The sequence below is a fragment of the Macaca nemestrina genome, chromosome 7 (assembly GCF_043159975.1).
Source record: "Macaca nemestrina isolate mMacNem1 chromosome 7, mMacNem.hap1, whole genome shotgun sequence".
NCBI classification, from domain to species: Eukaryota; Metazoa; Chordata; class Mammalia; order Primates; family Cercopithecidae; genus Macaca; species Macaca nemestrina.
In genome coordinates this window covers 172,466,118-172,493,913 of record NC_092131.1, presented here as the reverse complement: position 1 = coordinate 172,493,913, position 27,796 = coordinate 172,466,118, and the positions used below count along the sequence as shown (strand labels likewise).

The window sequence follows — 27,796 nt, the reverse complement described above, 5'->3', positions numbered from 1 at the left end:
TACAAATTTCAGGATTTTTTTTATTTCTGTGAAGAATGCCATTGGGATTTTGATAAGGATGGCATTGAATCTGCATATTCCTTTAGGTAATATGGAAATTTTAACAACATCAAGTTTTCAGACTCATGAATATGGGTTATCTTTCCATGTATTTATGTCTTCTATTTCTTTTATCAATGTTTCATAATTTTCAGTGTACATGTCTTTTACTTCCATGGTTAAACTTATTCCTAACTATGTTTTGATGCTTCCATAAATACAATTGTTTCCTTGATTTCTTTTTACCTAAGTTGTTATTTGTGCACATAAATGCAACTGATTTTGTATCCTTTAACTTTACCAAGTTTGTTTTTTAGTTCTAACTTTTTTTTTTTTTTGATGGAGTCTTTGGGATTTACTAAATATAGGATCATGACATCTATAGAGATCATTTGAGTTTTTCCTTTCTGATTTAAATGCCTTTTATTTATTTTTCTTTTCTAATTGCTCTTGCTAGTATTTCCAGTACCACGCTGAATAGAAGCAGCAAGGGTGGGCATCCTTGCCTTGTACCAGATCTTAGCGGAAAAGCTTTAATTTTTTTTTCCCATTGATTATGATGTTAACTGTGGCTTTTTCACAAACAGCCTTTTTTATGATGATGAACTTTCCATTGATACCTAAACTGTTGAGAGTTTAAATCGAGAAACAGTGTTGAACTTTGTTGAATGCTTTTTCTGCATCAATTGAGATGATCATGTGATTTTTATCTTTCAGTCTGTTAATGTATCACATTGATTAATCAGTATATGTTAAATCAGGGTCCATTTCAGTGATAAATTTCTCTTGATCATGATGTATAGTATTGTGATGTGTTGTTGAATTTGGTTTGCTAATATTTTATTGTGTATTTTTCATCAGTATTTTCAGCAATATGACAGTATCTGTCTGGCTTAGGTATCAGGGTGATCCTGGACTCATAAAATGTGTTAGGAAGTATTCCCTCTGGGTCTGTTTTTTGGAAGAATTTAGGAAATGTTGGTATTAATTTGTCATTGAATGTTTGATGGAATTTAGTTGCAAAACCATTTGATTCTGGGCTTTTCGTTGTTGTTGTACTTGTTATGAAATTTTTAATTACTACTCTGATCTTTTTATTTGTTATTGGTCTGTGTAGGCTTTTTATTTCTTCCTGATTCAATTTTGGTAGGTTAAATTTTTCTTGGAATTTGTCTTCTTCCCCTAGGTTATCCAATTTGTTGGCATAAAATTGTTCACAATAGTCGCTTATGGTCCTTTTTATTTCTGAGGCATCTGTTGTAATGTCCTTACTTTTATTTCTGGCTTTATTTATTTGAGGCTTCTCTCTCTTTTTTTTAGTTTACCTCAGGGTCTGTCAATTTTGTTTGTTTTTAAACTAACTCTTAGTTATATTAATTTCTTCTACGGTTTTTTATTCTATTTTTTAAATTTCTGTTCTGATCTTTGTTATTCCCTTCGTTCTTGTAACTTTGGGCTTGCTTTGTTCATTTTTTAGCTCCTTGAGGGTAATGTTAGGCTATTTATTTGGGGCCTTCTTCTCTTTTAATGTAGGTATTTATTGATCAGTACTCTTAAGAATCTTAACTTTGGTGGTACATACATGAACTTACATGGGTGGTAAATTTATCTAGAACTATATGCGCCTAAACACATATATAGACACACAGATAAGTATAAATAACATTGGAGAAATCTGAACAAAATCAGTAAATTGTATCCATGTCAATATTCTGGTGTGATATTATACTAAAATGGTAATTGTTGGGGGAAAGTGAGTTAAAGGTACCTAGGATTTCCCTGTATTATTGTTTATAACTGCATGCAAATCAACAGTTATCTCAACAATAAACTCAATTAAAAAACCAAAATGTTATGCGTATATCAATATGACATGCTTAAGAGAAGACTTGTAAATTTGCCTTTGCAGAAGGAGGGAAAGGTGGTGAGCGATTTCCACTTCTCTTGGAAAGGTCCATAGTTAGCCCCTATTCTCTGAGTCCACATGCTGTGTGCATATCTCACATCCCAATGATGCCGATTGATAAATGACACACCATTGTTATCCTTTTTACTTGGGACTTTTACAAGGATAAGCTTAGCTGAGCTGTACAATAACATTGTAAATTAAGCTATTTGAACTTTATTCTACAAGAAAGCAAAAGTGTTGCAAAATGCGTTGCTAAATGCCTACAGATGGTGAATGATAGGGAGTTAAACATAGCTGTTTGCTCCAAGTCTGGCCTGCTTGTGCTGTCTCAGCCCCATTCTTCTTCTTCTTTCCTTTTCTTTCTTTTTTTTTTTTTTCTTTTCTTTTTTTTTTTTTTTTTGAGACGGAGTCTTGCTCTGTTGCCCAGGCTGGAGTGCAGTGGTGCAGTCTTGGCTCGCTGCAACTTCCACCTCCTGGGTTCAACCTCCACCTCCTGGGTTTGAGCAGTTCTCCTGCCTTAGCCTCCTGAGTAGCTGGGATTATAGGCATGCTCCATCATGCCTGACTAATTTTTTATTTTTAGTAGAGGGGGGGGTTTCACCATGTTGGGCAGGCTGGTCTCGAACTCCTGACCTCATGATCTGCCCTCCTTGGCCTCACAAAGTGCTGGGCCACACCCAGCCCAGCCCCATTCTTAACAAGAGGTCCTATTGCCCGGATTCAAAGGCTCTGTGGGAAACAAGAGTACCATTTACAGTACTGGTGAAAATACAGAATGTTTCTCTTTCTTAAGCCTTATATACTCACCACCCCTGCATTCATGCCTGCCACCAGCCTTGGTTGTTGATGATGGCATGAACACTGGGCTCAGGCCATAGAGCTCTGTCGGCTCTAAGCAATGCCCACTCGTGAGGTGGGGCTCATCAGCTGCAGAGACCTCCTTGTCCAGGTTTGGAGGATTCCAAGAGTCAGAGTGCAACTGAACTTTTCTTTTTGCAATTTGCGCCTGTGGGTCCTAGTGCCACCTCTGGAGTTAGCACTTCTTTCCTATGCCAGTTCTCCCAGGGTCTGCTGGCAGCGTGCTGGAAGTGGCTGGTGCTGTGAGACAGCTGTGGGCAGAGGACCAGGGGAGCCACTCGTCCTGGTGCACTGGGAAATGGAGGTGACAGCCTGAGCTATATGGGTTCCCTTAGCAGCTGACACATTCTCGTCTCAACCCAACAAGGATGAAAGATCCACCTTTGGGGAAAGGTGATGGAATCATAGAAATGATGTTCCAGGAATCCAGTTTCTTCATATTTGAGAAAACGACTTACATGTGCAAAAATATCTATGCTGGAAACAATACAGCTTTATACAATATAGCACTCTGATTTGAAGAACCTTGCCCTGCATTCTCTTGTGTGAACCTGCCCACAGCCTCGTGACACGAGCCAGGCAGCACTCCTGCATTTAGAACTTGGCAGAGATAAAAATGAGGCTTCACACCTAATGCTTTCCTTCAGTACTGGATTCAGCCCCTTAACTTATTTTCTTCGGCCAAAACACCACTGTATTTTCAGCCTCCCAGGTACGGGGACTAATTTAAGGCTGCCTGCCCAGTAGACAGTTTAGTGTAGGGTAAATAGCACCATTCTAGTTTCATGGCTTCCCCGAGCCCCTCCTGCTCTGCCCACCGCTGGCCGCCTGTCGTTCCAGCCTCGCCCTGTTTCCTTCCATCCCCTCTTTGGCACTTGTTCTCTTGGTCCTCATCCTTCCAGGAGGGCACGTCCTGGGTCCCTGTGTCTAGAATCTGCTTCCCTTTCCTGCACTGCCGTTTCTCCCAGCTCTACTTTCCCGTTGCCCTCCGCCTCCTACCAGCTTGCTCCTTGCCTTGCACACAGACATTGACAGGTCCAGAGAAGAGGCCTTTGCTGCAGCCCAGTGCGTCCAGGTCTTCCTGCACCTGTGCCGCTGAGCGCTGCTGAGGCAGGGACTCCCGTCTCCCCAGGAGCTCCTGGAGGAGGCTCAGAATCCATCCTAAGGAGTTTGATGACATGTGTGCCAGATGGTGTAGAGGTGTCCAGGTATACCACACCATGTGGACCATAACAGACACGCGGGATGGATGGACGCGTCCCCCGTTGGAAGTGTCCAGAGAGTGCCGAGGGCAGGCTCTCCATCCTCGCTGGGAGCATAGCCAGTGCCACACACACAGGCCAGGTCTCAGCTTAGCCTGGGAGTGCCCGGTTCTTTTTACTTCTCTATCTGCATCCCTTTCTGAGTGTAACAGTTCCTCTCCTTCCTTCTTCACCTCTTCCAATCCGTCCCAAACACCAGCTTCCCCAAGGATTCACGTCCTAAATCCTTAACCACCACATGGGACAAGCATCAACTCTGACACTAATCAAGCAGAATCGGTACCAACCAGGACCCCAGAGGTCCCTCCAGGACCTCGGGGAGTAGGGCTGGGCGGGGGTGTCTTGAGGAAAGCCAGGGTGACCCGAGGCCTGGAGAAATCTCAGTCTTGTAAAAAAGCGGCTTGGCCTCAGCTGTGGTTACCACGCAGGTCTCTTACCAGCGCTCTCATCATGCCTCCCTACTCGCCTCCTTCCCTGAGTCTGCAGGACGGACTTTCAAGGCACCTTTGCCCATTTCCCGTGCACTCGGCCCCAGGACCGTCCGTAGCGGCCACCAGAGGGCGCCCCTCTCCCGCGGCTCCGCATCCCCGCACTGTCGAAGTCCAGCCGAGCCCTGGGCTCCGAAGACCCTTCTGCTTTCTAACCTAACAAAGAGGGGCGTGGAGAGGGGAGGGGGTCCCAGAGCTGCAGAATGGGCAAAAACTCAAAAAGGGAATGGATTTCGCCGTGAGGTCCAGGTTGCTGGGGCTTCCCTGTTGTTCTGTTTATTTTACCTGAACTCTGCTATACCATCTATTCGAGAAAATATTCTCAAATATTGAATCATGTAGGACTTTATTTTTTCTTTTAAAGGATTTGATATGTTCATGCGTTAATTTGGGCAGAGATACCTCCATTTCCAATCTCTCTCCTTCTGTCAATAACAGCTGTAGTTACCATGAGAACTTTTGGGCTTTTCTTAAACAGTCCATTCTCCTGTTCAATCTTTTTGGTAATCAAAATATCCTCCAAAGGGCATTCTTTTAAAATCCCGTAAGATCCTTCATCATTTTTGTTGTCACCACAGAAATAGTAAACACATAAACAACACTCCAAAGGCACAAGATTGATCAAAAATGAGATATCAGAAATATAAAAATTCAGTGGCTCTTGGTCAGCTGGTGTTGGAAGACCCGTGGCTTACAGAACCAAGAAGGAACCTCTGAAATTCTGCACAGTTGTTGAAAAGCCAGATGTGAAATCTGCACCTAGAATGGCGCGTGAGAGACTCCGTTTGGAATCTGGTTAACGTGCTATGATTCAGAAGCTCGCTCACAAATCCTCACCCTCTCATTCCTATCCTTTCTGGATTGAGTGAAAGATTTTCAGGTTGTGAAGGCTGAAGAAAATGGCTGCTGACTTCACAACCTGTTTCAGCCAAATTGCAAAGCCCCAAAGGGTCAGTGGAATTCTTGCTGGGGTTCATCAGACATTACATTTCACAGGGGGATAGGACGAGTGTGCTCTTCTGTCTGACGAAATGTGGACCTTCAGCCTCACTTCCACCGTGATTCTTGAAAAGCATTTATTTCCTCACTCACGGTTCAGTGTCCAGCAACCTGGGAAGTTTGCCCTGCTACTGTTGTGCAAGGTCACGGGTATACTTCGCAAGGTTCTGCCTCTCTTTCTCTCGGAGGTCTTCTTCTCTCTTGGGGCTAAAATCCTCACCTCTGTCTGCACATGACACTCAAATCAATTTTGTTTCTGCTTTATGCTTGTGTCTCCAGAGCTGTTTCAATGACTGTGTTCGGAGTCTCTGCTTGCAGTGTGCTCTGCATGAGAACAGGCACCAAGCCTGCCTGTAATTGGAAGATCTGCCTGCATTTCCATGGTGAACGTCTACACTGCCTCCCAGCCCATTCTTTCATCATTTCATTCCAGTAGTTTTCTAAAGTGAGGCCACTATGGTGTTGATTATGACAACCCAGCATCCACACAGGACAACAGGGGGCCCAGGGCCAGTCCCGGTTGCTGCTCATAGTTTGGCCCCAGGGATCCATCTGATTTTGTCATTGAAGTGCTGGCACATCCATCCCCACTGATGTTTGTCAAATGATTTCCCAGCTCAGATTGGAATCTGAAAGGTAATTTTCACTAAATTGGAAACAGCTCCTCTCATATGTCCCTGAAAATAGTTTTTGTTGCCCATGTGGAGGGTGTGACAGGACATCACTAGGAAGAGGGACAGACCCAGCCTGCAATATCCCCTTTCCACTGCCAAAGTTGTTAGCAATCCCGACAGGCTCTCACCTTGAGGTTCAAAGATCCTCTTACCCCCAAACACTCCGACAACCACTCTCCCTGTGTGCCCTGATGCAGGTGCTGAGTCTGGCAGCAGAGCAGCCCCAGGCCCTGTGCTGAAGCCTGCCCGCCAGCAGGATTCGCTCCTTCCAGTAACAGGCACTGATGGAGTCCTCCCTGCATCGCAGGCATCAGGGGAGGAGCGGCAGGTCCAGCTGTCTATGAGCCAGACAGCGTCTCTGTCTTCAGCCCAGCTGGATGTGGAGAACATTCAACAAATAATTGCACATGTAATTAATAATTACATTTGTGATAAATACCAGCAAGGAGAAGGATGTGCTGTCATAGAATATGCAACAAGATGGTCTCTGGGACTGGATGGAGGTGGGGAATCAAAAAAGGGTATCTTGATGGATGGGCTCAGAGGGGCTTGCAGGAGAGGGGCACCAGTGTCCAGGGCCATTTGGCGGCAACACAGAATTGGCTGGAGCTGTGCTGCTCGTGCTCACCTTGCCAGCCGCCATTTCACATCCTGCAGAGGAAGCAGGGGGCAGCTGCGGAGATGGTTTTTCACAAGACAGCAAGGAGATGAAGATGGTGGATAGGAGGCAGGACTAGCTCAATGCTCCCACTTGGATGGACAGAGCAGCGTGTGGAGACTCACATTGTGAACTTCTACTCCAAGGACTACCATAGGAATCTACCAAGAAAGTCGAGAGAGTGCACAGACCCTTTGAAGGAATTGGATCCCTGCTGCAGGCTCCCTGAGATGCCAAAAAAAAAAACTGCGAGTCTGCTTGTTTTCTCAGTGGGGAGGCTGGTGTTCTGGGGCAAGTTCTCAGCCCTGGTCACCAGCTGCCTGGAAGTAGACTCAGCGCTGTTGCCAGGGCACAGTGGGAGTAAATACTGGCCTTTAGGACTGCTGGCTGCATGGGAGCGGGCTGAGGCCTGTGAAGGCTGCCGGCTGCGTGGGAGCGGGCTGAGGCCTGTGACTGCCGGCTTTCCCCCACTTCCCTGCAACCTGTGTGATGCAGCAGAGACAGCCGTAATCTTTCTGGGAATATAACTGCATTGGCCTGGGAGCCACAACCCCACGCAGCCACAGCAAGCTCTGCCCCAGGAAAGTCTGAGCTCAGACATGCCTATCCCTGTCCCCACCTGGTGGTCTTTCTCTACCAACCCTGGTAGCTGAAGACAGAGGCCTTAGTCTCTTGGGAGCTCTATGGCCCTCTCCAACACCTGAGAAACCTTGAATGCTTAACCAGGTGTCCCTAGGGCAGATTTGTGTCCTCCCTATAGTACCGCACCTCATGCACTCGAAAGCACCACCTCCTGGCTGGAGGCCAACCAATGCAAAATCAGCACAAAGCCAGCACACTAAACAAAAACACAACTAAGGACCTTCACAGAGTCCACTTCACTTCCCTGTTACCTCCACCAGATCAGGTGTTGGTATCCACAGCTGAAGACCTGAAGACAGATCACATCATAGGATTCTTTGCAGACACTCTCCAATACCAGCCTGAGCCTGGTAACTCCCCTGAGTGGCTACACCCAGAAGAGCAAAAAACAATCACAGCAGTTCGGCTCTCAGGAAGCCCTATCCCTAGGGAAAGGAGGAGAAAATCACATAAAGGGAGCACCCCGTGGGCCAAAAGAATCTGAATAGCAGCCCTTGAGTCCCAGATCTTCTGTCTGACATAGTCTATCCAAATGAGAAGGAACCGGAAAAACAATTCTGGTAATACGACAAAACAAGCCTCTCTAACGCCCCCAAAACATCCCACCAGTTTACCAGCAATGGATATGAACCAAGATGAAATCACTGAATTGCCAGAAAAAGAATCAGAAAGTTGATGATTAAACTATCAAGGAGACACCAGAGAAAGGTGAAGTCCAACTTAAAGAAATCAAAAACATGATATAGGACATAAAAGGAAAAATCTTCAGTGAAATAGATAGCATAAATAAAAAATAATCACAACTTCTGGAAATCAAGGACACACTTAGAGAATTGCAAAATGCACTGGAAAGTCTCAGCAATAGAACTGAACAAGCAGAAGAAAGAACTTCAGAGCTCAAAGACAAGGTTTTTGAATTAACCCAATCCATCAAATACAAAGAATAAAGAATTTTTAAAAATGAACAAAGCTGCCAAGAAGTTTGGGACTATGTCAGGTGTCCAAACCTAAGAATAATTGATGTACCCGAGGAAGAAGAGAAATCTAAAAGTCTGTAAAATCTATTTGAGGGAATAATTGAGGAAAACTTACCTGGCCTTGCTAGAGATCTAGACATCCAAACACAAGAAGCTTAAAGAGCACCTGGGCAATTCATTGCAAAAATATCATCACCTAGGCACATAGTCATCATGTTATCAAAAGTCAAGATGTAGGAAAGAATCTCAAGAGCTGTGAGGCAAAAGCATCAGGTAACCTATAAAGGAAAACCTATCAGATTAACAGCAGATTTCACAGTAAAAACCCTATAAGCTAGAAGAGACAGGAGTCCTATTTTTAAGCTCCTTGAACAAAACAATTATCAGCCAAGAATTTTGTATCCAGCGAAACTAAACTTCAGAAATGAAGAAAAGATAAAGTCTTTTTCAGATGAACAAATGCTGAGAGACTCCACCACCACCAAGCTGGCACTACCAGAACTGCTGAAAGGAGCTCTAAATCTTGAATACACCAAAATAGAACCCCCTGAAAGCATAAATTTCACAGGACCTATGTATCAATAGCACAATGGAAAAAACAACAAGGTATTCAGGTAACAAATAGCATGATGAATAGAATACTACCTTACTTCCCAATACTAATGTTGAATGTAAATGGCCTAAATGCTCCACTTAAAAGATACAGAATGGGGCCGGGTGTGGTGGCTCACGCCTGTAATCCCAGCACTTTGGGAGGCTGAGGTGGGTGGATCATGAGGTCAGGAGATCAAGACCATCCTGGCTAACACAGTGAAACCCTGTCTCTACTAAAAATACTATCTCTCTACTAAAAAAAATTCAAAAAAATTAGCTGGGCATGGTGGTGGGTGCCCTCAGCCTGTGGGAGGCTGAGGCAGGAGAATGGTGTGAACCTGGAAGGCAGAGGTTGCAGTGAGCCGAGATCATGCCGCTGCACTCCAGCCTGGGCGACAGAGTGAGACTCTGTCTCAAAAAAAAAAAAAAAAAAAAAAAAAAGATACAGAATGGGCCCAGTGCAGTGGCTCATGCCTGTAATCCCAACACTTTGGGAGGCCAAGACAGGTGGATGGCCTGAGGTCAGGAGTTTGAGAACAACCTGGCCAACATGGTGAAAACCTGTCTCTACTAAAAATACAAAAAAAAAAAAAAAAATTAGCTGGGCATGTTGGTCCATGCCTGTAATTGCAGCTACTTGGGAGGCTGAGGCAGGAGGATTGCTGGAACCCAGGAGGTGGAGGTTGCAGTGAACTGAGATCATACCACTGCACCCTAGCCTGGGTGACAGAGCGAGACACCATCTCAAAGCAAACAAACAAACAACAACAACAACAGCAACAAACAGAATGGCGGAATGGATACAAATTTACCAACCAAGTTTCTGCTGTCTTCAGGAGACTCAGCACTCACATAAACTTAAGGTAAAGGGGTGGAAAAAGATATTCCATGCAATGGAGACCAAAAGTGAGTAGGAGTAACTATTTTTATATCAGACAAAACAGATATTAAAGCAACAGCAGTTAAAAAAGACAGAAGGCAGTTTGTGGGGGAGAGGGGGCTTCAGGAGCACAGAGCAATAGGCAGACCCGGTGGGGGCAGGAGGGCTGGAGAGTGAGGCTTGGAAGTTTCCTAATTCCATGGGCCAGGGCCCTGCCAGTGTTTATCTCTACCTTTCAAGATCTGTACTATCATTGAAGTAAAATGTACATTTACAAATAAAAACTAAACAAAGAAATGAAAACACGGCCAGGTGCAGTGGCTCATGCCTATAATCCCAGCACCTTGGGAGGCCGAGGTGAGCGGATCACGAGGTCAGGAGATTGAGACCACGGTGAAATCCCCTCTCTACTAAAAATACAAAAAAAAAAAAAATGTAGCCAGGTGTGGTGGTGGGCACCGGTAGTCCCAGCTACTTGGGAGGCTGAGGCAGGAGAATGGCGTGAACCTGGGAAGCGGAGCTTGCAGTAAGCCGAGATCGTGCCACTGCACTCCAGCCTGGGTGACACAGCATGACTCCGTCTCAAAAAAAAAAGAAATGAAAGCAAAAGTCTGCCTCATGTGAAACCAACATCTGGGATGCCTGCTCAAAGCCAGCTCTTGTTTCTGTTTCTTCTTCTATTCCTCTGGAGGATGTTCTTTCCCTCATTTCTTGATTTAGACACTTTCTATTATTCCTTGCCTCTTCTCTCTCTCCACTCCTTCTCAATTTTTCATAGCTATGGTCTGATTTTTACTTCTTTTACCTTTAAAAGTTTTTATGAGTTGTGTGAGCATATTTTTCTGGTTGCACCAATTTGACAGTCTCTCTTGTCTCCCTTTTATCTCAGATGAGGAAATATTTTTCCCTGTGCTTCCCTTCTGCTAGTGTCCGGAGCTGTACCTGACTTTCACATTTATGACGTTTTAACTCTTATACTCCTGTTCCTTAATCCCAAGTCTCCTGGGCTTGCTCTAGATGTTGACTGAAAACTAAGAAGCAGCCTTCACAATATTAGGAGGATTGTCACTGCAAACAGGAGTGTAGTGCACTTGGCTGCAGACAGAAGGACCTGGGATTCCCAGACTGATACATCTAAGAAGCATATACTAAAATTCAAAGTCAAGTCAAATGAAGTCTCAAACACTTTTGTAGCCTGTCCAAAGGTATAAAGCAGGGATTTGCAAATATTTTCTGTAAAGGATCAAATAGCAGATATTTAGGCTTTGGGGACACAGAATCTCTGTCACAGCCACTACCCTCTGCTGTTGCAGAGTGGAAGCAGCCATAGAAACTGCAGGATAAAATAAGTGTTGTGAGTTCCAACAAAACTGATTTACAAAAAGAGGCCACTGCTAAACCCTGGTCTAAAGTAAAGGATCAAAAATCCCTGGAGGGCTTGCTGAAGGCAGATTGCTGGGTGCCATCCGCAGTTCCTGATTCAGCAGGTCTGAGGTGGCCTGAGGATGTGTATTTCTAACAAGTTTCCAGGAGGTGTCCATACTGCTAGCCCATGGCACATGCTTGTTGCTTTGCACTAAAGCATGACTCTCTTGTACATATTTGTGAGCTTCCTAGAATTCCCTATGTTTTCCCTTTGTTTTAAACTTGTCCTCTGACTTATCACCAATATTTTCCACCATCGTGATGCTTTTGGTTTCACAAATCTGCTTTCTTCTTAAACGTTTCTCCCTAGCAATATTTGCACTTGCACTTCCCTGACCTTGTACCGTGGTAGACCAGTTGCTCTCTAAGTCTGCTGCTCAGTTGTCACCTGAGATAGTCCTTTATTTTCTTGAGGATGGGGCTATGTCTCCTTTTGTCTAGGGTTTATATTAGTTTTACTGCAGAATATCATCAAGGCTTTGTCTTTTTCACTGAAGATGCATAAAGGGTAAACATTCTGAGGCCTAGGATGACTAAAAATGTGTTTATTTTGGCATCAACACTTAATATAATTTTTTTTTTTACCAGGTGTAGAATTCTAAGTTGAAAATAATTTTCTCTGTGGACTTTGAAGTTACTGCCTCATTGTATTCCAGTGTTACTAATGAGAAATCTGACGTGAGTTTGACTGTGATTCCTTTACAGATGCCCTGTTTTGTTCTTAAACGTTTCTTTGCACTCTTCTAAAACATCACAATGATGCCTCTAGGGGTGGGTGACTTTTATATCTCCTGATCAACTGTCGGTGACTTTTTAAGTCGAGATGCATGCAGCCCCTCCTCATAGCTCTGGAAAATGTTTTCCTAATAGGCTATTCTTTGATCATTTTCTTTTTATCATTTTCTGTATTTTCTTTTTATGTAACTCTTTGAACTTCCTGGATTTAAATGCTCTTATTAAACTTTTTTTCTCATATCTCTCTTCATGTTTTCTGTTTTTATGTACATGCTGAGAGTTATCCTTCAAGTTTTCTTTCAGACATCCTATCTTTTTATTGTAATGATTACATTTCTAATATTTAAGATATTTTATTTTCTAATTTCCTTTTTTTCATTGCCATATGCCCTGTTTAGTGGGTGCGATATTGTCCAGCTTCTCTTTAAGATACAAGTTAGAATATTTTAAAAGTGTACTACATTCGATGAATTTTTGCTGTCTTTCTCCTGAGTCAATTATTCTGTTTATGTATCTTGGCCTATTATGAATTGAATGTTTGTGTCTCCCCCAAATCCACAGGTTTAAGCCGTAATGCCCAGTGTGACTATATTTGGAGGTGGAGGGTCTATAAAGAATTAAAGTTAATAAGATCTTAAGGGTGGGGCTCTGATCTGAAGGGATTCGTGTTCTTATAAGAAGAAACACCCCAGTGCTCTCTCACAGCATCTCTCCCTCTCTTTTCATGCAAGCCCCAAGGAAAGACCATGTGAGGACACATGGAGAAGGTGGCTGTCTGCAAGCCAGGAAAAGAGCCCTCACCAGGAACATGTTGAGAGAAGCAGTCACACACACACAGTCTTTTGACCTCTGCACAGTTGCATAGGAGTGTGCCTTGGGTGGTTAGGAACATTTTCTTACAAAGAGAGAAAGAGCTCCCACAGCCTGTGCTGGCCATCACCCTTTATGGGGAACCTCTTTCTCTCTTCTGGACTGGAGGCGGGCTTCTTCGTTCTACTAAAGCATGTGCGTCATACGGCACCTGAACGACCTCGCTGCTGTATCTTATCCTAGCAGGGAGGGAACAGGGCCTTTGTCTATAGCATGAGCGTGCAGAACATCTCCTTGTGCTGGCTGTGCAGTGAGACTCACTGGCCACGAGGGATCAACAGTCGGCACTGAAGCTGCTTTTGCTCTGTATCTTCTCTATGTGCATAAAGCATTGTTCCCATCCAGTGCCTGCGTGAGTCATGCCTGAAAATTATGCAGTGGGTTGACGTCCTGGGATTACTGCTCCTAGAGGTAGGCATTGTTATGCTTTCTGTTCTCCACTGTGCAGTGGGGCTCTGCTCCTGGAGGTGGTCACAGGTGTCACTTGCTTGACTTGGACTTCCAGCCTCCAGAAACTTAATCTTGAATTTGCATACTCCTATCACTGTGAGAAAAAATTTCTATTGTTTGAAGCACTCAATCTATGACATTTTGTCATGTCAGCCTGAGCAGACTCAGACATGATCCCTCTTTTGTATGTAATTAGGTTTATTTAATATTGCATGGACTTCGTTGATCCTCAGGTTTATTCCCCTACCCCTGGATGACAGACTGCAGACTGCTACCCCCATACAAACATGAGGGTAGCTTTATTTGTAAGAGCTGACATCCACATAGGGAACCCTAACTCTCCCACTGCAGTCCAGTCAGTGACAATTATGTTGACTGCCAGTGAATGTCCAAGTCAGTGTATGTTCAAGTGGCAACCAGCTGACATTTGCCGGCAATGTGGATGTGGCAGTACATCCTGCCAGTGTGGCAGAGGGGACTCTGGCCTCAGCATGGGAATGTTCCCTGGAAGGCTCAGTCCTTTCGTCATTCAGGTTATCATGGCATCATCATTTGTGTAATGTACTGTGAGGCCATGTGGCCCTCACTCATATATACCTGACATGGAACACAGATTCACTGTTTGTTTTATTATAGAATTTTTTTCACTTAATACGAAGTGGAAAATTAACAGAAAGCACAAGCATATTTCTGTGTGTTCTCAGTGTCTTTGGGCCATAGTTTCTGCAGAGTATCTTGGAATTGGTTCGCTTGGAGCATGATGCCAGAGCTCCATTTTCCTAACAGATATCTCAGGATTGGCGAAGCACCTCCCCTTGTCAGAGAAAGAGCACTGGACGCTGTTAAAGGCAGCAAGACAGATTTCACTCAGACTGCTACAGTAGGGCAGAGAGGCTCCAGTATGAATCAGTTTAATTCCGAAGAAGACAAAGGTGACTGGGGTTTTCTAGGGGAGACCTGATAGGGCACACAATGAGATTATGGGAAGTAAAAAAAGGGGGACCAGAAAAGAGACTGGGGGTTGTAAGTAGGAAGCTACAGAGTGGAGTAAGCAGAGGATTAGTGAATGTTTGGCCTTGTGGGTTGGGACAATTTACATCTGCCAGTTCAGCAGCATTGCATTTGCTTGAGCAGAGACTCACACAAGGGCTATGTCACTTTTAGGCACACGGCTAGTGCAGGTAGAAGCCAGGCTGAAGTGTGGCCAAGACTCTCAGCACTGCATTCAGGCAAGTCCTTTGGGTCATTTGGGAGTTCACAGTTCACACCCCAACCCAAACAAAACATTTGGAAACAAAAATATTTGGAAATCACGCAAGGTACATCTTCCCACTTTCCCACCTGTGGACATATGGGAAGTTCTGCATGAAAGAAACTTTCTTTTCTGTCATGCAGCATTTCTCAAACATTCTTGGTATCCTACACAAAATCTATTTATGTCCAATGTAACTAGTGTTCTGAGGAACCTACTTTATGAAACAGGATTTTGTACTGCTATTAGTGGTGAGTCACAATTAGAAGGGAAAGATGCCCAAACTCGCATTGTGAGAGGTCATACAGAGATGGGTCCAAATGGAATCGGGAGTTGAAAGGCACAGAGATGTCCCTAGAAACTGGAGGAGACCACCAAGCTGTTGTAAAGCCAGGAGAAGAATCTGACATGGGCCTGAAGCTAGAGCCTACCTATGGGTACAAAGTGGACAGAGGATACTTTGCTGGACAGTCAGAAATTCAGCTGTGGAGCACCAGGCTGGCAGTGAGCTCTGCCCCCAGGCATGCCGCATGGGCCGCACCAGGACTGAGGACATCTGAGGCTGAGAAAGGATGTAAGAACCATCTTGGGGAACCATCTTGGGTGTTGTGAGATGAATTGTATCCCCTCCAAATTCAGATGTTGAAGTTCTGACCACCCCTTTGGTGCCTCAAAATTCAGAATGTGACTGCATTTGGAGCTAGAGTGTTTTAAAAGGTAATTAAGGTTAAATGAGGTCATATGCCTGGGTCCTAATTCAATATGACTTCCATCCTTAAAAGAAGAGGAGATTAGGATGTAGTCCTGCACAAAGGGAAGAGCAGGCAGAGACAAAGGAAGATAGCAGTCATCTACACATCAGAGAGACAGGCCTCAGGAGAAAGCAACTCTGCTGACACCTTGATCTTAGACTTCTAGCCCCTAGAATTGTGAGAAAATAAATTTATGTCACTTAAACCACTCTGTCTGTGGTATTTTGTTATGGCAGCCCTGACAAACTAAAACACGAGGGGCACAGAGCAGGTGGGGAAGCCAGATGGGATTAAAATAAAATAAAATAAAATAAACTATTTAGTAGCTAAAGAAGACAGGTGCAAATAAGCAAGCCATGGTTAGAGTCTACAACAGTCGGCTTAACTCTAAGCCTAACCCTAACTGGCCAAGAGACACAGACCATCATGGCAAGGGATTGGGGGACTGGAGTTTCCAGGAGAACTGGAAGACAGGACAAAGCACTGGGCAGGACCCAGCTCCCCTATCAGACAGGGAAGAATCAGAGACTTGTAGCCACAGGGAATTCTTCAAAATTCATGCTGGAGCTGGAACCAATCTCAAGATATGAATTGAGTTGAGAGATGTGAGATATTTAAGATGCTGAGCATAAAGTTATCCTGTCTAAGCCTGGAGCATACAGTACTGGTGACATGAAGCAATCCCAATTGTTTTAGATGATTTAAATCTATGACAATTAGCCTTATCTCTATGGGCATCACAACATTTGGACGTGACCATGGCGAAGAAATTACTGTCACTTGTACTTAATGGGCTCAAATTCAAGCTTAAGTTTTAAAACATGAAAATCAGATTTTGTTAATATATAAATTGTAATGTTTTCAAGGGAGAACTAGCATCACAATCCCTTTGCAAAATGTTGTCTAGGGAAGCTCAATTTAAATGTTTCTCATTGGGTCAATGGAGACTTAACAGAAAACACATCTTGACAATAGATTGGGTTTGTTGAAATGATGACATTCATTGGCCAAGGACTGATGACTCATGCTGGGCATCACCAAGTTCTGTGCTCTTCTTCAGCTCTGCTACTGCCTGCTTTTCACTGTCATCATTGGTTCTTCTTCCAGAGTACAAGGAAGAAAACAACATAGGGCAAAAAGTGCTATTTGTGACTTGGTAGCACACGTAAAGTAATTACAAGTAGGCATGAAAGCAGGCATCCCAGAGTTTGGGAAGTTTAATAAACACACTTTAGTTAAAGTATAGGTAAGTGCGTAAGTATGCAAAGTTAGACTAAAAAAAAAAAAGACCATGCAAAAACAAGACAAAATTGCATTTTAATTGGTGACATTGATCTACCCGAAGAAGTAATGAGTCACTTAGAAGAAAAGAGTCCAGCATGGATTACAAGAAGACATAATCAAAGACGTAAGTTGAAGGTCATTTAAGAAAACATGTCAGTGAAGTTCCTTCCAGGCCTGTGCTTGGGGGCCATATGCATTCACTGAACAAACTTACATATAAGACCTGTAACTAATTCCCGCTGCTGTGATTCTATACGTACTGCAAAACTTTTGGATTGTCATTTGACTTCCCTTAAGTCAGTATAAACTTTCAGTTTTGTGGTAGATAATTTTATTATAAAGAATTATTTTGCTTCATATATTGGTTTCCTGTCTGCTTGTTATTGTGGATTTTCTTCAGTGATGGCCCTGAGCCTCTACTGAGGCACAAAGAAAACCAAGTTTTGCTGTGGCAAAGGAGGTGGCAACTGTGAAATGCTCTAGTGCAACTCAGGACTGCTGGGGAGGTTGCCAGTTTGGAGGAGGCATGCAGGCATCCGTCTGCTGGCACCCCCTCACGTGACCTGGGCCTGCAATCCAGAACAACACTTTTGGGAAGTAAGGGAAACTTTCTTAAGGAAAGAGCCCAGGGAGTTAAGCCATCATTTGAGTTGAGACAGAATTGGGACAGAGTTGGCTCAGGGGAACCAGTGTAGCTAGAGTTCATGGGACAGAGTACAAGGGAAGAGACAACGAGAGAGAGAAAGAGAGAGAGAGACAGAGAGAGAGAGGCAGAGAGAGAGAGAGGCAGAGAGAGAGGAAGAAGAGGCAGAGCAAAAGGAAGAGGAAGAGGCCAGGCAAGGTGGCTCACACCTGTAGTCCCAGCACTTTGGGAGGCTGAGGCGGGCTGATCACGAGGTCAGGAGATCAAGAACATCCTGGCTAACACAGTGAAACCCCATCTCTACTAAAAATACAAAAAAATTAGCCGGGCGTGGTGGCGGGCGCCTGGCAGGAGAATGGCATGAACCCGGGAGGCGGAAATTGCAGTGAGCCGAGATTGCACCACTGCACTCCAGCCTGGGTGGCAGAGTGAGACTCCATCTCAAGAAAAAAAAAAAAAAAGAGAGAGAGAGGAAGAGAGGAAAGAAAGAAGAGAGAGACATTGAACTCCAGATATCTGCAGAGATGTCACTTGAGTCTCTAGGTTAGTATTGATAAGTGCATGTGTATGAAAATATCCAAGACCAAAGTACAGTCTAATGAAGGAGGCATGATAATCTCCAGGGATCACATGGAACCAGGGCTATTTTGTTTCTATCAGCCAGAAAGGCAAATTGTTAAAATACATGACACATTGGCTACAGTAATCGGAAATATATTGGCTCAGTCACAGAAAAAAAATAGCCCTTGATTAAAGGTTTGATCTATGCCACCTAAGAAAGATTAAAAGCAAACTTAGAAAAGATCAGATTTGGTTCTAAATAACTTATCTGCATCCTAGAATAAAACTAATAATTATTTTTAAATACTATAATGTTTTAAAACATATTGAAACTCAATACATACAGAGAAGCAAAGATAAGAATAAGAAGTACAAGTGCAGTGACTCATACCTGTAATCCAAGCACTTGGGGAGGCCAACGCAGGGGATCACTTGAGGCCACGAATTTGAGACCAGCATAGGCAACACAGCAAAACCCTGTTTTACAAAATAATAACAATATTATTTTTTTCTTTTTGGTAAAGACAGGGTTTTGCTGTGTGGTGTTTTGTTTTGTTTTGTTTTGTTTTTTGTTTTTTTTTTGGTGGGGCGGGGGGTGCGGGAAGAAAAACTGATGTCTGGAACTGGCAGGGAACCTGAAAAGTTTATGTGGTTTACTATTGTGTCTGTGCCTTGGACTCTTTTTAGCAAGTAAAATCTAATTGAGTTTAATTGAATGTTTTCCCAAATAAAAGGCAGAGATTTTCAGATTGGGAAGAGAAAGTAAAACCAACATTAAAAAATTAACCTTCAGTCCCAGCTACTCAGGAGGCTAAGGTGGGAGGATGACTTGAGCCCAGGAGTTCAAGGTTACAGTGAGCTATAACTGGACCACAGCACTGCAGCTTGGATGACAGAGCAAGACCCATCTCTAAATAAGAAAAAATAAAAATAAATCAGCTGGGCATGGTGGCTCATGCCTGTAATCCCAGCCCTTTGGGAGGCTGAGGCAGGCGGATCACCTGAGGTCAGGAGTTCAAGACCAGCCTGACCATCATGGAGAAACCACGTCTCTACTAAAAATACAAAATTATCTGGATGTGGTGGCACATGCCTGTAATCCCAGCTACTCGGGAGGCTGAGGCAGGAGAATCACTTGAACCTGGGAGGCAGAGGTTGTGGTGAGCCAAGATCATGCCATTGCACTCCAGCCAGGGCAACAAGAGTGAAACTCCATCTCAAAAAAAGAAAAAAAGAAAAACAACAATGGAATAGTGGAAACAATAAGCCAGAAGAGAGTGGAAACACATCTTTCAAGTACTGAAGGAAAATCTGGCAACCTAGAATAGTGCACCCAACAAAAATACCTCAGAAAAACCAGAAATTGACTTTCTCCATAAGAAATTTAAAATAAGTCCTTTATATATAAGGAAAATGACAGCAGATAGGAATGTGCATCTACCTAAATGAATGAAGAACACTGGAAATGGAAATGTGTGAGTTAATATTTGGGTGAATACAATGACATTTTTATATTTTGAAATCATTATGAAAATAGATGATTATTTAAAGCAAAGTAACCATGTATTTTAATTTTAAAACAAATTCAGAAGTAAAATGTGACAACAATCATGCAATAATGGGAGAGGAAAATGGAAGTATACAGTTGTAAAGCTCTTATACTAGATTTGAAGTGGTAATGTTATTTGAAATCAGACTTTCGTAAGTCAAGATGCACGTTATAAACTAAAAACAAATAGGCATCGGTGAAAAAAATAACTAAAAAGATAAATGAAAAGTATGAAAGGTGTTCAGTTGACCCAAGTGAAGGCAGAAAAACATAAGAAAGGAGAACAAAGAACAGATGGGAGAAACAGAAAACAAAAAGGAAGAGCCAAACACAAGCAATTGAATGGCAGAGATTTTCAGACTGGGCAGAGAAAGTAAGACCAACACATATGCTATGTACAAAGAAACCCAATTTACATTTAAAGACGTGAATAGTTTAAAAGTATGGAAGAAGACATGTCATACTAACACTAATTTAAAAAGCAACTATATTAATATCAAAGTATATTTCAGAACAAGGGATGATACCAAGAAAAAGAGGGTCTTTTATAATGATTACAGGAGCAATTCATCAAAAGAATATAATAACCCTAAATGTTATGCTCCGAATAACATAACTTCAAAATGCATGAAGGAAAAAAATCTGAGAATTACAAGAAGAAACAAATTTACATTGATAGTTGGAGATCTCAACATCCACTGACAATAATCAATGAGAAGTAGACAGAAAATCAGGAAAAATATAGCCAACTCAAGCAACATTACCATAATCCCGACCTAACAGACATTTATAGAATACTCCATCATACATATTCTTTTCAAGTGAACATATACTATTTACCAAAATAGACTATATTATAAACCATAGAAAAATTCTCAATAAAAGTGAAAGGACTGAAATCATCCACAATTTTTCCGACAACAATTATATTAAATTAGAAATGAGTAACATGAAAATGTGAAAAATGTTCAAATATTTGCAAATAATAAACATGACAGCAGAAATCAATGAAATAGAATAACAATACAGAAATAAAACTAAAATCTGCTTTTTAAAAAGCAGTAATAAAATTCATTCATTATTATCAGGAATTAAAAGGGGACATCACTACAAATCCTACAAATATTAAAAAGATAATTTTTAAAGTATTATGAACACCTCATTATGGTAAGTGTGGTAACTTAACGTGGAGATATTTCTTGGAATACCCAAATTATCAAAGCTCATAATTTTGAAAATTGCATTCATAGTTAAAATATTCGCACCATAAAAATTTCACACCTACCTGGCTCCACTGATTATTTCTACATTCAAGGAAGAAACAGTAACAATTATCAAAGTTTGCATAAGAAAAAGAAAAAGGGCTCAAATCATTAGTCTGGGTTCCTACCTCAAGAAAGGGAAAAAAGGAGAGCAAAATACATTCAAAGTAAGCAAAAGAAAGGAAATAATAAAGATAAAAGCAGGAATTTACAACACTAAAAATATTAAAACAATGGAAGAAACCAATCAAAGCAGTTTTTTGAAAAGAAAATAGGCCGGGCGCGGTGGCTCAAGCCTGTAATCCCAGCACTTTGGGAGGCCGAGGCGGGTGGATCACGAGGTCAGGAGATCGAGACCATCCTGGCTAACATGGTGAAACCCCGTCTCTACTAAAAAAATACAAAAAACTAGCCGGGCGTGGTGGCGGGCGCCTGTAGTCCCAGCTACTCGGAGGCTGAGGCGGGAGAATGGCGAACCCGGGAGGTGGAGCTTGCAGTGAGCCGAGATCGGGCCACTGCACTCTAGCCTGGGCCACACAGCGAGACTCCGTCTCAAAAAAAAAAAAAAAAATATATATATATATATATATATATATATATAGAAAAGAAAATAAAAAATGATAAACATCTAGCAAGTTGACAAAGATATAAAAGAGAGAAACATGTTATCAATATGACAAATGAAGCAGGAGTTAATTACTGCAGATCATGTAGCTGTTAAAAGAATAAGAGAATATTATGAACACTCATAAGTTCAACATCTGAGAAGAAATGGACCAATTTCTCGAAAGTCACAAGCTATGAAACTCAATCAAGAAGAAATAGAAAATCTGATTAGTCCTACAATCATTAAATTAATTGAATACATAATAAAAATCTCCCACAACGAAATGTTCAGGCCCAGATGGTTTTACTAGAGAATTCCACCAAACATTTAGGAGAGAATTAACACAAATGTTATGCAATCACTTGCAGAAAATAGAAGAGAAGGAAACACTAACTCATTTATGAAGTTAATATTACCCTAATACCAAAATTAAACAAAGAGTACCAAAAAACCCCCAAACTGTGGACTAATATCTCTCATAAACTTGGATGCAAAAATCCTCAAAAGTATTAGCAAATCAAATCCAAATGCATAGAAAGAATTATGCGCTTGACCAAATGGGATGTATTCCAGAGATATATATCTGGTTCAGTATCTGAAGATCAATAATTATATCAATAGGCTAAAGAAAAATCATATAATCATATAGATATGCTCAGAAAAATATGACAGAATCCAACACTCATTCAAAAGACACGCCTGTCACTCAAGAAATTGCAGTTCTATGCCAGGAACCAGGGACAAAAGCCAAATATAGTTCGCCTTGTGTATCCATAGGTTCTGCATCTGTGGATCCAACCTATCATGAATCAAAAATATTCAAAAAACGGAGTTTGTGCTGAACATATACAGACTTTTATTATTATTGCAAATAATACTGTATAAGTATAATAATTATTTACATAGTGTTTACATGGTACTAGGCAATATAACTAATAATAGAGATGATTTAAAGTATATGGGAGGAGGCGCATAAATTATATGCTAATACTATGCCATTTTATATCGAGGACTTGAGCAACTGGGGATTCTGATATCAGCAGGAGGTTCTGGAACTCTGCCCCATTGATATCGAGGGATAACTGCACATGAAGTTGATGCTTGAACAATGTGAGCATCAGGAGCTCCCCTCCCCAACATGTATGTGGATTTTCATGCAGTCAAAAATCCACATATGACTTTTGACTCCCCAAAGCTTAACTACTAATACCCTGTTGAGTGGAAGACCCACTGATCACACAAACGAGTGAAAAATATCTTTGTACGTTATATGTATTATGTACTGTATTCTTACAATAAAATAAGCTAGAGAAAAGAAAATGTCATTAGGAAAATCATAAGGAAGATAAAATATATTTACTATTCATTAAGTGGAAGTGAGTCATCATAAAGGCCTTCATTATCATCGTCTGCATGTTGAGTGAGCTGAGGAGAAATAGGAAGGGAAGGGTTTGGTCTTGCTGTCTTGGGGTGGCAGAAGAAAATCCACATATAAATAGATTTGCACAGTGCAAACCCATGTTGTTCAAGGGTCAATTGTATGCATATTTTTATTATATACACAATAAGGGATATTACATAGCTACAATAATCAAGACAATGTTGTATTAGCAAATAATAGATACATAGATAGATGGAACAGGATAAAGAACCCAAAAATAAACCCACACAAATAAGCCCAACTGACTAATAAAGGAATTCATTTCAACAGAGATGGTAAAGCAATTTAATGGAGGAAGGATCGTCTTTTTAACAAATGACACTGGAACAACTTGGCATTCATAAGCCAAAAAATGAACATTGTCCTAAACATCACAGCCTATACAAAAAACTGACTCAGTGGATCACACACACAAATGCAAAACATAAAATTAAAAAACCTTTTTAAAAAGACAAATGAAAATCTTCAGGATATATGGCTAGGCAAAAACTTCTTAGACTTGGCACAGAAATCATGATCTAGAAAAAGAAAAAAATTGATAATAGTACCTCACCAAAACTTTTGCTCTGTGAAAGCCTACGTGAAAAGAATAAAAACCTGGGAGAAAATATTTATAAACCACATATCTAAAAAATGACTTGTGTCTGTAATGCATGTAGAACAATTAAAACTCAACAGTTAAAAATCAATCCAATGAGAAATTAACAAAATACATTTCACTAAGTAGGATAGACAGATGACAAATACATGAAAAGATGTCCAATATCATTAGCCATTAGAGAATGCAAATTAAAATCCCAGTGAAATATCACTATACATCTATCAACATGGCTAAAACAAACAGGCAAACAAACACAGTGATGACACCAAATCCTGGCAAAAATGCCACATAACTGGATAACTCATAGATTGTTGGTGGAAATATAAAATGGGACAATAGCATGTACAGCCTCTCTGGGAAAGATTCAGCAGAAACACTTCTTACAAAACACTTACAATATACTTATTATACAACTCAGGAATTACACTCTTGGGCATTTATCCCAGAGAAATAAAAACTTATGTACACACACACACACACAAACAGTATGTAAATGTTCACAGCAGTTTTATTTATAATAATTGAAAACTGGAAACAGCTCAAATGTCCCTCAGTGGGTGAATGGTACAACTGTGGTACACACATATGGAACACTCAGAAATAAAAAGGAGAAAACTATTAATATGCTCAACAACTTTGGTGAACTCCAGGAATTTGTGCCCACCAAGAAAATTAAAAAAAATAAATAAATAAAGCCAATCTTAAGAAGTTACATGCGACATGATTCCATTAAGATAGCACTCTCAAAATGACAAAATTATAGAGATGGAAGACAGAGGAATGATTGCCGAGGGCTCAAGATACAGGGAGAGGCTGTGACTATGAAGGTTAGTAAAGAATTGCTATGATGGGTCTGTTTTGTATCTTGACTGTGTCAGCGGTCACACAGATCTTTAAGTAAGGTAAAATTGCATAGAAATAAATATCCACACACAGACAGATGAGTGCGTGTAAAACAGGTGAAATTTGAATAGAGGCAATGGATTGCATCAATGCCAGTCTCCCGCTTATGATACTGTACTCTTGTCATGAAATATGTTACCACTGGGTGAAATTGGGGGAAGAGCTTACGGGATGTGATTATTTCTTAGAACCGCACGTGAATCTATAATTATTGTAAAATAAAGAGTAAAAAAATGTATAAATGCCTCATATACTGGCGTTTAGTCTACCACTAAAATTTGGGGAGGACTCAGAAGTTGTCTCCGGAACCAGAACTGAGCAGCCTAGCAGGGGGCTCAGGTGAAGGAGCCCTGCTCAAGAGTCTGGGTTACCCCCATAAACTCAGGCTGAAGGGACAGCAAAGCAGGCCTTGGTGAAGTGTGGGGTTGAAAGATTTTGATAATTGATATTTTAATAGAAGCATTTCAGTAGTCATTATGAGGGGAAGAAGAGGAAAGTCAGTAAATGAATGCAGAAGGAATGAACAAATAGAAAAATCACCATAGTGTAAACTAGTAAAATAAGGGATTCAGACAACGATCATCAAGAGATGCTGAAAAGCACTGAAGGCAAGGTGATGAGGAACACGATATTCCTGCAGTCTCGAAACATCCCCCCACAGAGTGCTTGCGGACTGGAAAGGGTAAACACACCTTAAGATAACAGAGCACCGTTACACATTTAGCTATGCAATGCAATCAGCATCACTAACAGAAACTTCCTAGTATTATGTGCCTATTGGTGCAATGTGGTATGAAATGCACAGAAGCCGTATTCCTGCCAAAAATATTTAGTGTGAATCTAAACAAGCTTTTAAATCTAATCTATCAGTTGTATGAAATATGGAAAATAGAAGAATCAATCATGTAACTCCAGAATATGAAATATTCCACAAGTTCAGTTCCCTCAATGAATCAATACCATGACAAAATAAAAAAGGAGAGGACTTTCTTTATTAAAGAGATGCAATAACAAAATGTAATATGCAAATGTAGATTGTATTCTCGTTTTAATAAAAGTTACAAAAGTCATTTTTGAGGCAGTTGGAGAAATTTGAATATGGGCTGTGTATGAGATGATATTGGGGATTAGTTTAATTTTCGTAGCTTTGATTGTGGGGGTGTCATTTTATAGCAGGATATTTGTATTTTAAGGAGACATATAATTGACTTTTTTTTAGTGGTGAAATGTCATATTGACACTACCTTCTGAAAGAAGAAGTATGGAAGAGACAAAAATTGATCAGAAAGAGCTCTTCCCCAGTGTCTCAGAGACGTTTTCCACCTGGACTGGATGTTGGGTACTGGATGCGTCCCGAACGTGACTTCAAAGGGAACAAAGTTGGGTGCTTACTAAGTGCCAGTCTTCTTACATAGCAGGCTTTTAGAAATTGTCTCGTTTAGTCCGCACAGCAGTCCTCTCAGCTGAAATGCAGTCTATTGTCTGTTAAGATTATCTGAAATAAGAATCTTCTCGGGGAGATGAATTGGTTCTGAGAGTCAGGAGTGTGCATCAGGAAGTCAGATCAGGGAAAAGTGGCTTTCTTAAGAAGGGAGAGAAGCTTCAAAACATGGATTCACTTTTGGACATGTAGCGAATTGAAGATTTGGATTCCTTAATACAGAATGCCTTTAAGAAATTGAACTTTCTTCCTGAGGACCAAATAGATTCATTTTGCCTTAACAAGATGTTAATAATTTGTGACTCAAGTGAGTTTATAAGTATTATATGTATTTCTACACAAAATGCAAATTTGAATAATAAAAATTTAGGAAATTTTTCCTCTATTCACTTTACATCCCTTAACTTCACATTCAGTTTTGAATGAGTAACAATCATGTGTGCAGAGCCCACCTAAGATGCAGAAAGGGAAAGCTCACAGCAAGCAGAAATAAAAGCTGTAACTTACGAAAACACTGAATTAATAGGCCGGGCGCGGTGGCTCACGCCTGTAATCCCAACACTTTGGGAGGCCGAGGCGGGTGGATCACGAGGTCAGGAGATTGAGACCATCCTGGCTAACATGGTGAAACCCCGTCTCTACTAAAAATACAAAAAACTAGCCGGGCGAGGTGGCGGGCGCCTGTAGTCCCAGCTACTCGGGAGGCTGAGGCAGGAGAATGGCGTGAACCCGGGAGGCGGAGCTTGCAGTGAGCCGAGATAGCGCCACTGCACTCCAGCCTGGGTGACAGAGCGAGACTCCGTCTCAAAAAAAACAAACAAAACAACAACAGCAGCAACAACAAAAACCTGAATTAATAGCAAGTGTATTTCCTGATGCTGTTGTAGACCCAAAGAATACTAACGAACCACTCCCTAATAAGGCAGAACTTTCCGGCTCACGTAGCATCAGGTAGTCTTTTCCAGGTATCCAAACGCTACAACCCCTAAGGACATGAATGGAATGGAGAAGAACCCAGTAGCTCCAGACACTGGACACAGCATACGTTCTTCTTTGAATCTGTGTGATATTTTGAACTCTGTGTTGAGCACTTCATATCTTGAATTAAATGAGGAAATTAATTGTATTGATTGTTGAAATAAAAAAATGGAAGACTTCCAAAGGATTATGTGAAATTTCATTTTATATTTTAAATTATTTTATTTTGTTTGAGACTGAGTCTCTGTTGCCCAGGCTGGAGTACAGTGGCGCGATCTTGGCTCACTGCAACCTCTGCCTCCCGGGTTCAAGCAATTCTCCTGCCTCAGCCTCCCAAGTAGTTGGGACTACAGGCGTGCACCACCATTCTTGGCTAATTTTTGTATTTTTAGTAGAGACAGGGTTTCACCATGTTGGCCAGGCTGGTCTTGAACTCCTGACCTCAGGTGACTCCTATGCCTCGGCCTCCCAAAGTGCTGGGATTACAGGCCTGAGCCACTGTGCCTGGCCAGATTATGTGAAGTTTTAGATAAACACAGAAGAATTTATGAATGAAGATGAACCGGAAATGGAGAAAATTCTAATGTCATGCAGTACTTTGTCAGCTAGAGTCAGTGACAATTATTAGGCTGATATGTTGACTGCCATGCCAGTGATGATCAAATCTCTTACCATCCACTGTCTGGAGGTGCCATCACCTGCTGAACTGGCTTTCCAGATCAATGAATTACAGTTAGACACTGTGTAATAATGTTTCAGTCAATAACAAACCGTGTGTACGACAGTGATTCCATGTGATTATAATAGGGCTGAAAAATTCCTATAGCCTCTTGAAGTTGTAGCCATCATAACGTAGTGCAACGTATTCCCCCCAAGTTTGGGGTGATACTGCGAAAATAAACCTATTGCACTGCCAGTTTTATAAAACAGTAGCACGTAGAATTATGTACAGTATTAATACTTGATAATGGCAATAACTGTGTTGCTGGTTTATGTATTTACTATACTACAGGTTTTATTGTTATTTTAGAATGTATGCTTCTACTTATAAAAATTGTTAAC

The 27,796-nt window shown here is 41.5% G+C and overlaps 1 protein-coding gene across 10 annotated transcripts in view; it reads left to right on the top strand.

The window, feature by feature from the left end:
- The window catches only part of LOC139355496 (uncharacterized), a 175,382-nt gene that overhangs the window by 52,483 nt on the left and 95,103 nt on the right, over positions 1 to 27,796 (top strand). Inside the window, exon 6 of one of the 10 annotated variants that reach the window (XM_071067254.1) lies at positions 22,381 to 23,824. The exons of the other annotated variants lie outside the window; for them this stretch is intronic. The gene's annotated coding sequence lies outside the window, so the exon portion shown is untranslated. Of the gene's footprint in view, positions 1 to 22,380; positions 23,825 to 27,796 lie in introns of those variants that run through there. 10 annotated transcript variants of the gene reach the window in all.